Source organism: Leptonychotes weddellii, chromosome 7 (genome assembly GCF_054177405.1).
Source record: "Leptonychotes weddellii isolate Sample4059 chromosome 7, ASM5417740v2, whole genome shotgun sequence".
NCBI lineage: Eukaryota > Metazoa > Chordata > Mammalia > Carnivora > Phocidae > Leptonychotes > Leptonychotes weddellii.
This window is the reverse complement of record NC_138375.1, coordinates 103,578,900-103,597,384: the sequence shown is the minus strand read 5'-3', so window position 1 is coordinate 103,597,384 and position 18,485 is coordinate 103,578,900. Positions and strand designations below refer to the sequence as shown.

General features: G+C 43.6%; 1 long non-coding RNA gene across 1 annotated transcript in view; it reads right to left on the bottom strand.

The window, feature by feature from the left end:
• Positions 1 to 1,468, bottom strand: part of LOC115944652 (uncharacterized) — a 40,609-nt gene extending 39,141 nt beyond the window's left edge. Inside the window, exon 1 of the long non-coding RNA XR_014147189.1 lies at positions 474 to 1,468. This is a non-coding gene — a long non-coding RNA (uncharacterized LOC115944652). The remainder of the gene's footprint in view (positions 1 to 473) is intronic.
• Between the last annotated feature and the right edge of the window lie 17,017 nt (positions 1,469 to 18,485).

Sequence of the window (18,485 nt, the reverse complement as noted above, 5' to 3'; positions counted from 1 at the left end):
TGGTTATCTAGGTCCACCCCCCCTTAGTTGCAACAGTGGCACGCAGACCATGTTCTGTCATTAGTAAAAGCTCTTTTTGTGGGAACAGTGGTGTACTTGTGGACAGAAGTTCATGCTGAGTTCTATTTATAGCTTCTGATGACTCATTAATATGTTACCTTAGCAAAGGCCAGCTCCAGAGCCAGGCTTCTATTACCTCTGAGTCAAAAACATTCTCACTGGAATATTCTGATGACATAAAAAGCAAATTGTCTATAAAACACCCCAAGCGATGTGCACGTCAGCCTTTTAATTGGTGTAATATTAGCCACACTTATACTCAGTACTGCAAACTAGAGTCACCAAAGGAACGGCATCTTCCCGTGTTTATCAACATTTAGATTTTGTGTTAAGGAAAAAAAAAAAAAAAGAATTCACTGGTAGTCTTCTGGGGAGTTAAACCTGAAGTTGATCTGGAAAATATGTTAACCAACCTTCAAAAGTATTTCCGTTCCCGGAAGTCTTCACACCCTTTGTGACATTTCCACACATGTGACCTTCACACTCACCACGTTGATTCCAACAGACAAGTCGTGGTCAGGGCTTTATAGAGATGTTAAGGTAAGACTTTGAAGCTGCTCTACTTCATCAATTCAGTCTGAAAAACAATCTCTGTGGTTAAGCATGTTAAATCCCCCTGTGCTTTCACAGCAGCTTGGCGAAAGATTATTACTATGAAGGCTTGGAGGGGGAGACCAAGCGCTCTCACTGAAATGAATTCAAAGGAGTTACTCATCCTCTATGCATTTTCACAGAATCTCATCATCAGATATCATTCTATGATTTGTTAAAAATACAGCATATAACTGAGACTACTAATGCCAAGCGCTAGCAAGGACTTGAAGCAACTGGAACTTTCATACATTGCTGTCCATTCCTGGTACGGCTACTTTGGAGAACAACTGGGCAGTTTCTTATGAAGTTAAACACATACTTAGCATATAACGTAACAATCTCACTCCTAGGTATTTACCTAAGAGAAATGAAAACATATACCCCTGGTAGGGAGTGGTGCGTGCGGTGGAAACAGTGTGTTCTGACAGACAAAATGGCACCTTCGAGAGCATGACAGATGGGAGGAGCTAAGGACTCGGAGCATGGAGGGCAGGGGCAGACAATAAGACAAGGCAAGAACATACTCAGTGCGGGGCTTCGTGGGCCATGGTAGGCATTTTGCTCTTTATTCTGAGACTGATGAAAGACTACTAAAATGTTTTACACAGGAGAGGGACATAATCAGATAGCACTTTCAAAAAAAAAAAAAATGAGTCTGGCTGCCGTGTGGAGAAGAGATGGGAGGGGGGCGTGTATGACTGTGGGGAGCCTGCTGGACTGCCGGGGAGAACTCCCTACGGGCCGGGGGCTGGGTTGTAGCCTTGGAGATATTCTCTTCTATCCCCCAAACAGCCCTGAGATAGTTTGCACGGAGGCCTTTTATATAACAATATTTCTAATAGAAACAAGAATGATGAATTGCTCCTCTTAAGATTTGTTATTATAAAAATACTCAATATATAAAAAAGAACTCATGTAACATTAAGATAAATTCTAGCACATAAGGCAAAGTATGCAGTCATCTCATTTCAGGACTAGAACATTACCATTATGAAAACCTTTGAACAAGGCTCTGTGCTCAATTTTATTTATTTTTTTTAGATTTTTTTTTTTTTTAATTCATTTGAGAGAGAGAGAGACAGAGACAGAGAGAGCCCAAGCAGGGGGAGAGGCAGAGGCAGGGGGAGAAGCAGGCTCCCTGCTGAGCTAGAAGCCCAACATGGGTCTAGATCCCAGGACCCTAAGATCATGACCTGAGCCAAAGGCAGATGCTTAACCATAACCATCTGAGCCACCCAGGGGTCCCACTGTGCTCAATTTTAAAAAGGGATTCAAAACCCTCCTTGGGGGCGCCTGGGTGGCTCAGTTGCTTAAACGACTGCCTTCGGCTCAGGTCATGATCCTGGAGTCCCTGGATCGAGTCCCACATCGGGCTCCCTGCTTGGCAGGGAGTCTGCTTCTCCCTCTGACCCTCCCCCCTCTCATGTGCTCTCTCTCTCTCAAATAAATAAATAAAATCTTTGAAAAAAAAAAAAAAACCTCCTTGGAATGCAGGGCTATCAGAACTTTCTGACAATCAGAGTTTTTACACAATAGGAGAGGCTACCTGGGAGATCTCGCTGAGGTCTGGGTAAAGGTGTGGTGGGGGGAGGGGTCGTCGCAGGAGGGGAGGAAAGCTGGTAGTGACTTGGCAAAGGTTTCAATACTAAATCCTAAATTTTCAAATCTTAAAAATCCTAAAAATTTCAAGGCAATGGATAGAATAGATATATTAAGAGCAAAGCTTTCAAGAGGCATTTAAAAACCTTGGGTGTTTGGCATCTTAGAGTTAAATATGGAAGGGCAGCCACTTTTTTAAAACAATCCCTTGATATTTGGAATAAGATGGAACCGTGTGCATGCATATATTCATATACATAGCAATACATGTGGCTGAAGTATTTTGAGTTCTTGAGCCCCCAGAGTAGTGGGTAAGGAGCAGGTTGAGGGCTTAGTGAGATGGTGTTTCTGAATTCAGAGGAACAGTGGCAATAACTCTAATGTCTATTGTGTAGCATGGGTTGGCACACAACTGCTTTTGGGCCAAATGCTGCTTGTTTTTGTATGATCTGTGAGCTAAGAATGGTTTGTACATTTTGTCTGATTGACTCAACTTTTAAATTTGAGGTAACTGTAGATTCACACACAGTTATAAGAATATAGAAAAGAAGTTGATGAACTGGATTTATTAAAGTTTTGTTCATCAAAGGACTATCAAAAGTGTGAAAAGGCATCTCACAGAAATGGAAAATATTTGCAAATCATGTACCTGATAAGTGATCAATATCCAAAATATATATTCTTACTCAACAACAAAAATCCCCAGATAATCCTATTAAAAAATGGGCAAAGGATGGGGCGTCTGGGTGGCTCAGTCAGTTGAGCGTTCAACTCTTGATTTCAGCTCAGGTTATGATTTCAGGGTTGCGAAACTGAACACCTCCCCCTCATTGGGCTCCATGCTGGGGGTGGAGCCTGCTTGGGATTCTCTCTCTCCCCCTGCCCCTCCCCCACTCTTTCTCTCTTAAAAATAAAAGGGCAAGGACTTGAATGGACATTTCTCCAAAGAAGATATAAAAATGGCTAATAAGTACTTGAAAAGATGCCCAACATCAGTAATCATTAGGGAAATGCAAATCAAAACCACAGTGAGGAAAAAAAAAAAAAAACCCAGCAAGAGATCACCTACACTCATTAGGATGGCTATGAAAAATCAGGGAAAAAAACTCAGAAAACAGCAAGTGTTGGCAAGAATGTGGAGAAACTGGAACTCTTTTTTTTTTTTATTCTTATGTTAATCCCCATACATTACATCATTAGTTTTAGATGTAGTGTTCCATGATTCATTGTTTGTGCATAACACCCAGTGCTCCATGCAGAACGTGCCCTCTTTAATACCCATCACCAGGCTAACCCATCCTCCCACCCCCCTCCCCTCTAGAACCCTCAGTTTGTTTTTCAGAGTCCATCGTCTCTCATGGTTCGTCTACCCCTCCGATTTCTCCCGCTTCATTCTTCCCCTCCCGCTACCTTCTTCTTCTTCTTTTTTTTTTCCTTAACATATATTGCATTATTTGAGAAACTGGAACTCTTATGCACTGGCAGTAACAATGTAGAATAGTGTAGCTGCCATGGAAGACATTATGGGGGCTCTTCCAAAAACCAAAAACAGAGTTACCACATGATCCAACAATTGCACTTTTAGTTATATATCCAAAAGAATGAGAAGCAAGGACTTGACCATACATTAGTATACTTAGGATCACAGCAGTATTATTCACAATAGCCAAGACAGCTCAAATGTCCATCACTGGGTAAAAAGATAAATAAAATGCGGGATATACATACCATGGAACATTATTCAGCTTTAAAAAGGAACAAAATTCTGGGGGCACCTGGGTGGCTCAGTTGGTTAGGCATCTGACTCTTGGTTTCAGCTCAGGTCATGATCTCAGGGTCGTAGGATCGAGCCCCAACCACCGCGTCCAGGTCCGTGCTAAGCGAGGACTCTGCTTGGGATTCTCTGCCTCTCCCTCTGCCTCTGTCCCTTCCCCCACTTGTGCTCTTTCTTGCTCTCTCTCTCAAATAAACAAACAAACAAATAAATAAAATCTTTAAAAAGGAATGAAATTCTGATATATGCTTGAATACAGGTAAACCTAGAAAACCAGACACTAAAGGACAAATACTGCATGGTTCCACTTATTCTAGGGTATTGAGAATAGTCAAATTCATAAAGACTAAAAAGGAGCTGCAGGAAGGGAAGAATGAGGAATTTTTCTTAAGTGGATGCTGTTTCGTTTTGGAATGATGATATTCTGGAGATGGGTAGTGGTGTAATGCCACTAAATTATAAACTTAAAAATGGTTAAAATGATACATTTTATGTTATGTGTATGTTACCAAGATTAAAAAAAAAAAAAAAGGAATACAGAGAGATAGATCCCATGTATGCTCTAGGTTCCCCCAGTGATGACATCTTAAAAACTGTACATCATATAACCGGGATGTTGACATTGATATAATCTATTGATTTTTGTTCAGGTTTCCCCAATTTTACATGTAGTCATTTGTGCAGTTTTTATGTTTTTTTAAATGTCTGAAAACAGTCAAAAGAATAATATTGTGTGACAGGCGAAAAGTATATGAAATTCAAATTTCAGCATCCATAAAAAAAGTCTGACTGGAACACAGCCACTTTTGTTCATTTTTGTAATGTCTATGTCTACTCTTGTAGCGATCATGGCAGAGTTAAGAAGAACTTGCAACAGAGACATGTGGCCGACAAAGCATAAAATATTTACTACCTGGCTCTTTACAAAAAAAGTTTACTAACTCCTGTTCTAGAGTATAATTAGCTGTCCCCGCCTCCGAATAAAAGCAGCGAGTATAAAACAACTCGGGGAAGGGCGCCTGGGTGGCTCAGTTGGTTAAGCGACTGCCTTCGGCTCAGGTCATGATCCTGGAGTCCCGGGATGGAGTCCCACATCGGGCTCCCTGCTCAGCAGGGAGTCTGCTTCTCCCTCTGACCCTCCCCCCTCTCGTGCTCTCTGTCTCTCATTCTCTCTCTCTCAAATAAATAAATAAATTTTAAAAAATCTTAAAAAAAAAAAAAACTCGGGGAAAACTACTGAATAACATGTATAAGTTTAAGCAAAGGAATCATAATGAAACGATAAATTGTCGAGGGTGATGTTTATAAAACATTAAGTTGGTGCTATTTGGCCTTGCTGGGAATCTTAATTGTTCCCAACACGCATCCTCTTAGCTCTTCTCACCAGGGTGAATGTTGAGTGTTGGGTTTTTTGCTGTTGTTGTTGTTCTTGTATTTTTGATTATTATACCAATGAATATGCTTTTGATTTAAGTAACAGAAAACAGAACTGAATATAGTTTAAATAATAGGAAAATTGTATTACTTTTCATTAAAATGTGAGAAACCCGGGGACTCCAGAGTTGACTAGTTCAAAGGCTCAAAAATGTAATCAAGGAGCCAGGTTCTTTCCACTTTTCTGTTCTGCCATCCTCAGTTTATTCTCAGGTACACCCCCTCATGTTCTCAACACAGCTGCCATAGCTCACTGTGTCTTAAGGCTGGAAGAGGGGAAGAGGCATGTCCCTTCCTCATGTGCCACCGTAAGGATGATGTAAACTCTTGCAGAAGTCCCCTGACAGATTCCCTTCCTCATTTGCTTCATAATCCTACGCTAGCCTTGGTAAGAAGAGAATACCATGACCAGCCTAGACTAATCCGGATTCATCCCTGGAACGGGGAAGAGCCCTATGTTTCTGAAACACGTGGTTATCTAATATGTGAACCAAATGGGACTGTATTAGCAAAGGAAAATGTGGGGGAATGAATACTGGGAGGCAAGAAATATGTCTGTCACAGTCACAGTTTGGGTGTCTGCAACCTTAGTTGCTGAGCGGATGAACCAGGAAGTGGGCTTTCACCAGACACCAAATTTGTCAACACCTTGATCTTGGACTTCCCAGCCTCCAGAACTATGAGAAATGAAGTTGTTGTTTATAAGCCACCGTGTCTATGGGACTTTGTTATAGAAGCCCAAATTGACTAAGACACACAGTTCAGTATTGCTCTTCGTCTGAGTCTTAGAGTACTTTTGAATGCTGACTTTCCTTTCTTAGGTGACATAATTCAGTAGTAGTCATTTCAATTTGTGGGTGGAAATAAAACCCTTACATCATCCTGATTCACGTAGAATTTCAAATTTACCCACAGTCAACCCACCCCCTCTTTTTAGGAATAGGAGGAAAAGTCTAAGAAACGTATCTCTGATTGAAATAGAGGAAAGAGGTCAGCATTATCAATGAGAGGGCTTCTAGGACAGTGAAGTCAGAGGGGTGGGGGATGCTATAGGAGGGCAGTCTGAGAGCTGAATATGACATGGGAGGGGCATTTGGGGCAAAGGCCATCAGAACTAGAAATGTAGAATAATGGTAATACCTCTCCTTTAGATTGAGTTGTCACTCTGACCTGAATCTGAGATCCTGAGTGATTAGAAGTTTAAGATGGAAGCTATTGGGGGTGCCTGGGTGGCTCAGTTGGTTAAGCCTCTGACTCTTGATTTCAGCTCAGATCATGATCTCAGGTCGTGGGTCGTGAGATCGAGCCCCATGTCAGGCTCTGTGCTGGATATGGAGCCTGCTTAAGACTCTCCCTCCGTACCTTCCCACCTGCCTGCACGTGCGCACTCTCTCTGTCTCGCTCAAAAAAAAAAAAAAAAAAAAAAAGATGAAGGCTATTAAATTCCTCAGACTAGTCCAGAAGAAGACTGTCCCTTTCAGGATTAACCCTAGCAGAGTTAACCCTTGGGGCATATCACTCTTTGCCTGCTTCTTCCACGAGGTCCAGTATCCCCACAACGATAGCTGAAGTCTTGCAGAGGGTTGGGGAGGTTGGGCCCACCACTCCCACAGTCAGATCTCTTTTCTGTCTTAATTATTTGTGATGTTCTCCCTAGGGCCAGAATGTCCTCCCACCCTTTTTCAGACTTTTTTTTTTTTTAAGATTTTATTTATTTATTTGACAGAGACACAGCGAGAGAGGGAACACAAGCAGGGGGAGTGGGAAAGGGAGAGGCAGGCTTCCCGCCAAGCAGGGAGCCCAATGCGGGGCTCAATCCCAGGACCCTGGGATCATGACCTGAGCCAAAGGCAGATGCTTAATGACTGAGCCACCCAGGCGCCCCCCCTTTTCAGACTTTTGAGAACCTTCCCTGAAATTTCTTTTGTATCCATCTGCCCTGAGTGCATTTAATTTATATCCTGAGTACAATCTGGATCTTGGTAACTACTCTCAGAGCGTCAGGGACCTTTCAGGAATGGGGGTACGGGGGGGGGTTAAATTCTGAGTGTGGCAAGGAGGAGTTAGAAAGAAGTGCCACCATTAGTGCCCTTTGATGTTAAATACGTAACACTGGGATGATGCAAAAGGCACACCTAACACTCTTGGTGAGCCAGCGGAAGTATGAATGTGAAGAGGGGGAAGTGGGAGCAAACAAGAAGGATGCTACATATCTCAACTACTTTCCCTTCAAAATCCTTTTATTTTTTTGGTGCGTTTAGTAAAGAATTTTTGCTTCAAATTCATATACCTGTAATAAAACTATAACCAGAATGCTTAGAATGTTGTATTAATTCATATCCCGCTTCTCTCGAGAAAGGAGATATAAAATCCAACTGTATAGCATGAACAATTATTAAAAATAAAGGGGGAAAAAAAAGACAACATAAAACAGAGCCAGGAACATGACTATAAAAGCGTGCCATAAGCACCAGGCACGATTGAGCGGCAAATTCAACTCCAGGCTTACCAGCAACCAACTCAAAGTGGAGAGCGCCTCTGGTTATGCCGTTCACATAGCTGATAAGATAAACAGGCCAGTGGCCCAAAATAAGTCAGTTATTCTTGGTACTAAGACCAGACAAATGCTTTAGGGAGTCCTCTGCAACGGGACAGTGTGAAATGCTGAACAGTGTGGTCAACCGTATCTTTACAGGAGATCCAATGATAAGCTCTTTCTAATAGCATCTTTCATTATAGCAAATTCTACTCAGGGGAAGGGTGGGCGGTGGTTTCTTTGAAATGTCAGTGTGTGTTCATAACTTTGGAAAGCCAGAAACACATTGCCAATTTAAGACATTTCAATGTTTCAGTGAGAGAAAAAAAACCCTAAGAGTGCATCTTCTAGAAGAAAAAGAAAGTCCTGTCTTCAGAAGCCCTCATATCACTGTTCCCCTCCCCCACCAACACACACACTTCTCTAAATTTGCATTCCATGGCTTGGCTGAGTGAAGGAAAGATTATACTATAATAACTGTTTTTAAAATTAAAAAGAAGCCACCAATTAAGGAAACCAGGCAATAAATTATAGTGAAAAATGATTCACTCTTATATAATAGTAAACCAGATTTTGTGGGTCCTGGAGCTTATACAATTTGGGGCACTCTCTTTAAGGAAAATGATACAAAATTATGAATATAAAAAGTGTATAAAAATAAATATACATAAAGAGAAAATTAATCACAACAAGTTCCTGGCGCTATGGAGATTTGAGTCCTTTCCTTCTGAGATTAGGCAATTTACCAGAAATGCTTACAAAGAAAAGCTTCCTGATTACAACCTGCCCTCCCCTTCCCACCAGCAATGAACTCCCAGCACTCGTAGGGGCCTGGGTAAGCGAGGGGCCCTGCAGCTTAACCTTCATTAATTCATAGCTTTACAGAGAAATCTTCTGAGTTCCCGTCACTAGGTCTACCAGCTTTTCCTAGAAGAGGAAGCTTCTCTCTTCCTCTGATAATGCAAACTTTGAACTGTTATTGACAAGACCCCAAAGAAATCAGTGTCTTCATTTCTTTGAAAATGACTCCCTATCCATCTGGAAGAAATAATAGCTCCTTAAACAGATTTAAAGTGATCATTTGCCCTTATTCACATGTCAGGCTCTAAATATGGGGTATCCTTGGCTCTCATACAAGAGAATTTCCAGAGAAGTGTTTGGGGGCAAGGAGGAGGAATGTGGGATCTGTTCTCCTCTGTGAGGCAAACAGCAGGAAGCTGGGAAAGTGTGATGTTCTGAGTGTATTTTCTGTACATCTTTTCCTCTATTCAAATCACTTTTACTTTTATTTCTTGGATGAAGAGCGTTAATCAAGCTGCCACTGAAGAGCTGGGAGCATTTTGACTTCAGCTTTGTTCCTAATGAATTTGAAAGTGGAAAAGCCAGATGGAAAAACAACCGCCAATCTAAAAAGTTAAAATCTACTTCTAGAAAAATATTGCCAATGACTCAGAAAAATTAGAATTTAAAAATGAAACCTCAAGGACACAGGTTTTGCTGAGATTGTTTCCTCTTTGCTTCTCGTACTTGTACTCTGGAATTTAAGCCACGTTAGCATATTCGCTACACAATAGATTTCCGGTGGTGAGAGGAAAGAGTCATAGGTTGAGTTTAACTGAAGGAAGGCAAGGCCCTCTGATGATTAACACAAAATGTAAAGTGGTCAGATTTTTAAGAAATCAACAAATGGTTTAACACAGGAAGATTCCCTTACATGCCTCCCATGGAGCCTTGGAGTAACCGAGCTCCTGGCAGTTGCTGAATGTCAGTGAGTCCCTCCAGGTCCCCGGAAGATGATGCGTGATGGGAAACTGGGTGAGTGTGAGTGCCCAGGGGGAGGCTGGGCTCTGACCCAAGCCTGGAAAGCAAAGCCTGGGGTACTCAGAGCTCATTAGTCAATCTCCTGGCCCAGGGGGCTCTGGAGAAATCAGGGAAGCCTTTTAGAATTGATGTCTTTGCTTAGAAGGCTGTAGATCTGCCAATGAGAACCTCCCAAGCTGATCCACAGGATCACCGTGCATGGGAAAGGAACCGGAGATGATGGATAAGAAGGAAAAAAAGGCAGGAAAAGAAAGTAAATGTCAGTTTAAGCCCAAAGTATGGAGAAGAAACACTGATGGACAGCTCTGAAGCATTCAACTTCTGAGTTACTCTCAGTAACTCAGAATAGTGTCAAAGGGGTCTGATGTGGATAAAAACACAAACTATACATTAATTTTTAAAGTAAACATAAATTTCTTATTTTAAGGCATATTCCTTAATAGTTAAAGGGCAGAGGAAGCAAGCAGAAATCCTCCTGGGAGTGTTTAAATGCTTAGAGGGGGAAAAAAAGTGTAATTGGGTCAATTAAGTGTTATAAAATAGATGCTAAAATTACTTTAAGTACTTGAACATCGGTTTGTTTCCTTCAGAAGGCTAAACGTGATTTCAGCATTTGTTTTGCAAAATATTGCTTTGATGGAGTCTATCTCTTGAGCTTATTCTGCACTCTTTCTTTTTTGCAGGTGAGAAAGAATGTGGTCTTATCCCATGTGGAATGCATTAGTATATTGCAGCAATCATCACATAACAGCTGCTTCCCATTTTGTATTTACTATGTACCAGGCTCTGGACTGATCTCTTTCTGCATATGCGTTTTGAGATTTTTTTTTTAATTGAATTGACTAAAACATTTAAAAGAAACTGAAGTGCACAGAGTGAGATGCTCATAAAGTGGGTCTTCTACTCTTGTTCCCTAAACATTCTGCCCAGAGTCACCTTGGCTCACCAGTCCCCGACGTTTGCCTTCCAAGAGAGTGTGCTGAGCATTTACAATACATCACCACATGTAGTCCTCACTACAACCCTACACGGCAACTACTATTATTTTCTTTGTTAACAGATGAGGAAGCTGTGGCACAGAGCGTTCTTGCCCCAGATGACCAGAAAATAGGAGAACCGGGATCAGAACTCACATCCGTTTTATCACAGCACTTCCTTCTCATTATCTTCACTCCAGATGGCCTCAAAGCCTGGACTCTCCCTTCTCCACCCATCTGCTTGTCCAAGTCCTACCCATCCTCCAGGGCCCTGCTCAGAATAATCCTACTAGCATTTATTGAGTGCTCACTGCATGCCAGGCTCTCGTATACTCGATCTTCTTTAATCCTCATGAAAGTTCTACGAGGTATGTGCTATTATTGTCCTCATTAACAGAAGTGAAACCGAGACTTCGAAAGCCACACAGCTAGTAAGTGGTGGAGGCAACACTCAGCCAGGACAGCCTCATCTGAGGCCCCTGCCTCCCAGCTAGGACACACCCACACCCAGACCCCTAGCTTGCAGTGATTTCACGCCTCTGGGAACAGCCTTGGCACTTCTCGTCACAAACCAAGATGGCATCTGCTTGCAAGTCACCCTGTATTGTTCTCAGGCAATTCAGCATTCTAGGGTCTTCTCTTCCAACTTGGCTGTCACTCTCAGAGAGCAAAGACTCTACTTTTAATGCTTGGTTATATTGTTTAGGAAGTGCTTGGCAAACATTAAGTGTGCAATAAACAATTGGTTTATTATACTAAAAAAAGTTTTAGCGCCATATGAGCGGTTGCAGAAACCCCGATGAGACTTTACAAAGTAGGACAAGAAACTGGACTAATGAAAATCGAACTCTTCAAACTTCTGTCTGGAATTATGTCATCAGGATATTTAACCTCTGGAAAATCGACTATCTGTGCGCTAGGAAAAAATGAGAGAGGAAAAAGGGCAACTGAAGAGTGCGGTGATTTTTGCCCAGCACTGCTCTCCTGGCGCTCCGGCGTCCATGTGGGCACAGCCCGGGATGGTCTGACTCTTCCAGTAACGCAGGGAACCTACACGGCTCTCTCTACAGTTGCCGGTACAGCCACAGAAGCCCTGCAGCCCATAAAACAAGCTGAGGGGAAAGTCTGTGACCTTAGGACTCTGTGTCTTCATTATGGGTAGCAGCACCCAGTGGCCACCATTTTTTTTTTTTTTAAAGATTTTATTTATTTATTCATGAGAGACAGAGAGAAACAGAGGGAGAAGCAGGCTCCCAAGGAGCGGGAAGCCTGATGCGAGACTCGATCCCAGGACCCCGGGATCATGACCTGAGCCGAAGGCAGACGCTTAACCGTCTGAGCCACCCAGGCGCCCCAGTGGCCACCATTTTTTAATGAAATTAAAACTCTCTCCTCCCAACTTCCATGAACTCAAGGGCCTCTCAAATCCATCCTGGTCTCCTAAGTGAGGTAAGGTCCAGCACACCACTGCCCCCCCTCCTGCTCCAGACAGATGATCTGTCTCAAGGCAGTAAATGATTCACAGTGGCTACTCCTGCCGGGGGGGAGGGGAGACATTTCCATTCATTAGACTGAGAAATAGGAGGGATTTGGGCCATACTCTCTGCCATAATGTCTACAGGGAATTGTCTTGGCTGAGACACTCCAGCAAATCAGCCAGGAAGAGCACGATCTACTTTTCATTTCAGAGGGAGAGGAAGAGGTGGGCAGCTTGGGGCAGGGAGAGAACAGAGCTGGTGGGAAGTTTTGGAACAGCTGTGTTTAAATCAGAGGCCCTGGGTCAAGGGCAGTCAGAGAACATGAAAATTCCAGGCACAGAGAGGATTTCTAAATATGTTGACCCCTCTTTAGGCAAAGAGAGAAGTGGAGAAGTAGTCATGAAAGCAGGGGGTGTGAGCTGGAAATCCCGAGGGGACAGTCAACTCAAATCTGATATGAATATCTGTTGACTTTGGTCAGCAAGGGACCTAGAGAGCCTTAGCATTGACTGTGGCCACGAGCAATCTCTTCGTGTTTGTTTGTTTGTTTTTTAACAAGGAAACATCTCTCCAACAGCTACATTTCTAGTGCTGCCGTAGGTTTCATTTCATTCTTCATTCTTCCCAAACACGGTAATAAAGGGGAGAAAAAAGATGACTTTATACTTTCATACAAAATTCTTAATTTAGGGGTCAGTTAAACCTTTTTATTGTTTGGTTCTCCCTCTAAATAATTGTTTCCGGTTTTCCCTTTTGGCAGTGTGCTCCCCTCCTTATCTCTCTGCATCCCATTGCCCTCCACTTTCCTTCTCTACTTTCATTTCAGTGGCTGGCAAAATCAGAACGTTATTTGGTTTTGAAATAGTCATTGTGGAAATTTATGAAATCTTTTTAACCGGAGGTTTTACCAAAGCGGGTCTGAGCCTCTCTTCTTTTGCAACAGTTTAGGGAGCCTGTGTGTGTTGGGGGAGGGGTTGGTGCTGGTGACAGATCAGGTGGCCTCTCAAGGACTCCCCGCCCTGTGGTAGAGACAAACCCGATCCTCAGAGTAGGGGCAGAGCATGGAAATGGGAAAAGCTTCTCTGCTTCCTCCTCAAGATCCAGTGCGAGGCCTGGCCATTTTGGCAAATAATGGTGGCTCACTGCCACCGCTTTATCACGTGGTTGATTTGGAAAGCAGATTGTTGAGAATGTCAAGGCAAAGCAGAATCTTGAACGCTGCTTTTAGGTGAGGGCCCTCCTGATGCACACTCCGGGATGGGGTCTAGGGCCCATGTGGGGCTACCTGAAGTCTTCATTATCAGCTGTGTGGGGTGGACAGTCCCCTTCCTGTATAAAGGTGCACAGGGAAGTGGGGCCTGGGGGTCTGAGGCAGCTTCAGCTTTCTGAGACTATATTACGAAAGCAACTAAGTAGCAAGAAATAATCACTTGGGCTATAAAGCAGGTTGGTGCTTTATTGAAGCCAGTGAATATAGAAAATGGTCTAAAGAATCATAAAACAAACATAAACCTGAGAGAGAAGGAGGGAGAGAGAAAGGACAAGCGTTCATCTTCAATTTCTAGATACACTGCACTGTTTGTCCTGGTCTAAGAGCCGACTGTGCCAGCCCTTTCCGGACTTCTACCTCTAGGTTCTTTTTTCCTTCCCCTTGGTCTCTGCTTCCTGAGGTCAGCCCCACTTCTTCACTAAGCTTTTCCTTGGGCCACCAGATCCTCCTGGGCTTCAGGAGCCCTCCTTTCTCTGTCCTTGCCCAACGTTCCAGCGATTGGAGGCTCTCTGAGCACAGAGCCATCACACTGATGATCTGAGGTGGTGCCCAGGACTCATCAACAGCCGTGACGGTCCCCTTGCTGCTCATGGAGCTCGGCTAAAGCCTGCCCTGGGCCTATAGTCGGTGGCTGGGAGTTAAGACCTACCTCTTAAAGGAAGGAAAGAGAATGAATGACAAGGTTGATTTGTCATGTTTTTTACTTATAAGCGAAACCACATTTGGAGAAAATGTGTGGCCAAAACGTTGGCATCCATCTATCTGTATTTTTAGTCAGTCTTCTGTGGGAGAATTTTTCTTCTACTTTTTAAGAGAAAATAAAAGCCACTGGAGAGAAACTCTCTCAAATTTTTGCCACACACCCTTCTTCCGCCATCTTTTCATCAGCTCCCTCCACCGTAGTTGAGATTGCTCATCGCCACCGTCAGTGCTAAGGCTCTCCCTGATGGCTTGCTCCGTTCTAGTCCCTTCTCCTTCCTGCTGCCTCTCTTGCTATTGCTTCATTCCATCAGCACTGAAACCAGCTCAAGTTTCTCCCATCCCCAAAACAATGCCCTCCTTTGTTTCCACATTTCTTTCTAATGGATTAACTATAGTTTCATCATTCTGTATTCTTGATGCTCTGGCATCCGAGGCCTTGCTGACCAGGGAGGGTCTGCCTCTCTCCAGGTTAGCTAATTCCTAGAGACAAAAAACTACTCACCTGTCCTGTGTAAACTTGCCATTTCGGAACCCATACCCATACCCACCTCTTTTATGTGGCTCTCACAGGACTGATACACTTGGCCCACTCATCTCCTACCCTAATTACCCCAGGCCCAGGTACCAGACAACTACAGAGAGCCCCTCTGCTCCAGAGCCTGCTGGAATTGGTCCTGCTCACCAGTCCTCAGCCTGCTCACCCCGCCTTGCCTTGCCTTCCTGTAAAATCCACAAGAAAGTCTTCTGCCCGTGTTTTCCCCCATCTCCCTCTGCCTCCTCACTGACCCTGGTGCTTTCCCCACGGGGCCCGGTGCGGCCCGGTGTGCCCTTCCTCTGGGGATCTGGAACAAACTATGTTTTCCATGGCAGTGCTCTCCTGATCTGCTAGCTTCCCATTACTGGAATAATAATGAAACCTAATTTTAAAACATCCACCTACTTCCTTACCTGTTTACTTTTGGCTTCAGTCAAGTATATTGAAACAGGTGTCTACGCTCACCATCACCACTTCCTTACCCTCCACTCTGAAGTTCTCCTGAAATCTGGCTTCTCTCCCAACATTTTTCTCATACAGCTCCTGTCAAGATCACTAACAATCTTGTTGCTAAAATTTAAAGTGGCTTTTTGGGACGCCTGGGTGGCTCAGTCGGTTAAGTGTCTGCCTTCGGCTCAGGTCATGATCCCAGAGTCCTGGGATCGAGCCCCGCATCGGGCTCCCTGCTCAGCGGGAAGCCTGCTTCTCCCTCTGCCTGCCGCTTCCCCTGCTTGTGCTCTTTCTGTCTGTCTCTCTCTGACAAATAAATAAATAAAATCCTTAAAAAAAAAATTTAAGGCGGCTTTTCTGGCATTATTTGATTTAAGTTCTAAGCAGCCTCTGATACTGGTAACCACTGTGTTCCTGAAACTGCTTTCCTTTGGCTTTAGTGATATTTATCTTTTCCACCGCAATTTCTTAGAATCTTTTGTGGGCTCCAGTTCCGTTTATCTCTTCGTTGCAGAATCCACAGAAAATTCAACAGTATACTTGTCATCTCCACATGGATATCCACCAGCATTTCAGAATGGGGATATCCCAAATTGCGATCATACCTCCACCCCAAGCCCACTCCCGCACCGTACTCCCTTTCTCAATGAGCCGCACCGTCATCCCTGTTTTTGTCCCTCAGGGCCACAGGGGTCAGAGTCTCGATGGCGTCCCCGGCTCCTCCCTCTGCCACATTCCCCAAATCTAGTCAGTCACTGAGGCCTACTATCAGTTTTGCTTCTTCAATTTTTCAAATCCATTTATTTCTCTCTCTCCCAATTGTCCCTATGTTAGTTTGAGTTCTTTTATCTCTCATCTGGTTAATCCAACAGCCTCCTAACTAGTCTCCTCAACTTCATTTCCCCCCCTTTCTTCCATTCTCCACATTGCAGCCACATCACTCTTTCTACACATTCCCATCAGAGCACGCAACCCATTTCCTCCACTTTACACCCCTCTGATTGTGTTTAGGACCCTTAGGACACAGTCCAGATTGCTCCACATGACCTTCAAGGACTCTCATCTTGAGTTCTTTGCTTGCTTCTCTTGTCTCCTTTCCTGTCATCCCTCCTGCTCCCCCATCAGGCTGTGTCCTCAATGCCCTTTCTCATCTCTTAGCCTTTGTCTGAGCAGTTCCATAGACTCTCTTTCCTTCTCCTGTTCCTGGCCCACTCTAGCTCATTATCAGATTATCATTATCAGGTTAGGGATATGAATCCCACCCTAAAGTCTTCTCTGATTTTTAGGTGGCTCCAGAGCCAATGGAGTACCTCTATCAAGAGTCTTACCACACTACTTGTCAGTGCCTGGTAGTGATAAGCACCTTGGGGGCAAGCCCGTCTCTGGCTCACTGTACCGTTTCTAACACCTTGCACAGCGCTGACACAAATGCTTGCCGAATAAACCACTGTGATTCCAACCAACGCTTGTGGGCAAGAGTGGTTCCATGGGATGGCCTGTCCTGAGAACACTAACATTATTGTCCTCATGTTCCTTTCACCATCAAGAATAATATTCATTGAATGCTTACTGTGTGTCATGCAATTTTCCAAGGGTAGGGAAAAAAGCCAGACCACTTTCTTATTTATTCCATTGAAATGGTATTTAAATAAAGTCACTTTCATTTTTCTTTATTTCAGTGGTGATTACAACTGAGATCATTCTTCTAGGGGCGGGTGTATAAAAGCCCCAGAACTAATCACTGGCCTTAAGCAACACTGACCTCAGGGGGATAGATTTCCTAGTCATCCATCATGTATTATGACCATGTGCATCTAACCATTCATTAGAAGCCTGGAAATGTTAAGGCTAAATCATCACCACTTAAAAATATACTTGTTTAGGGCTTGTTTTTCAACTGGTTGAACTGGACCACGTTTCCCGTCTCTAACTAATTCCCATAGTTAAATAATTAATAAACTAAAGCCATCTTTTGGTTTGCTTGTAGAAATGCAATTGCTAATATGATATGCTAATATTAATTGCTAATATGGGAAAAAGGAGGTCACTGTGGGGCAAAATGAAGTCACTACTTCTGAGTTAGTAGAATTTTTGATGATTTCCTAGAGCAAACAGATGTTTCTACATGTGAGGTTTTGAGCATATCTGACAGAAGCTATAAATAATATTGTAACTTACATATCTGGTACTGGCCATTGCCATCTCCAGAGTCTTTATCCACATTTGTTATAAAACAGTTCACAAAGACCTAACAGGAAGATCCAGGCAATTCCTGGATGAAATTATTCCATTTCATCTTCAGAGAGAAGAAATTGTTGCATTTAATGCTTCCCTACCCCACCATTCAGACTGGGAGGAAAGGTGTTGTCTTAGTCCACTTGGGCTGCTGTACCAAGTACCATAGACTGGGTGGCTTATAACAACAGATATTTAGTTCTTCCAACTTTCTTAGTCTGAACAGACTAATACAAATGGATCTTGCCCAAGGGAACTTCCTAGAGTAGCGAGGGGACCCCAAAAGAAAGGTACGCAGTTGGGATCTTGGTGCTGGTGGGAAGACAAGCTGCTGGCCAGAGGAGAGCTGTTCTCAGCAAGAGAGACCACAGAAGAGAAACCTGAAGCCACTGCACTGGAGAGAGGCAGCTATACCATTCATCACCCAGGGTGGGGCCGGGGCCAGGGCCGAGGTGGGGGGGGTGGGCGCAGGGCCAGAGCGGGACTCTTATCAGACTTTCGGGAATGCATCTATGCTCCCTCATCCCCTCTCTCCATAAGGTGACCCTGACCCTGAGGGGTCAATACAAGTGCCAGGAGGTTGGAGAAGAGGTAAATAAAGGAGGAGAGAAGAAGCTAACCACACCCAATTCTCCACAGCAGGCCTCCAAGCCTGAGGCCAACTTGTGTTCAGATGAGAATTAGGTTGGAGTTAAAATGTTAAACTGTTCTGAACTTTGAACATCAAAGACTATTCTTTGGCCTGGAAAGCTATGGGACCTGCCTGAGATTTTATCTAGGGCCTAGAAAAATGGTCTCCGTCTACTAGGGAATGATGGGCAACATTAAAATTGCTTTCACGCTGTGAATTTTGCAAGACTGTTGAATCTCAGATCTGTACCTCTGAAACAAATAATGCAATATATGTTAAGAAAAAAAAAGAAGAAGAAGAAGGTAGCGGGAGGGGAAGAATGAAGCAGGGGAAATCGGAGGGGTGGACGAACCATGAGAGACGATGGACTCTGAAAAACAAACAGGGTT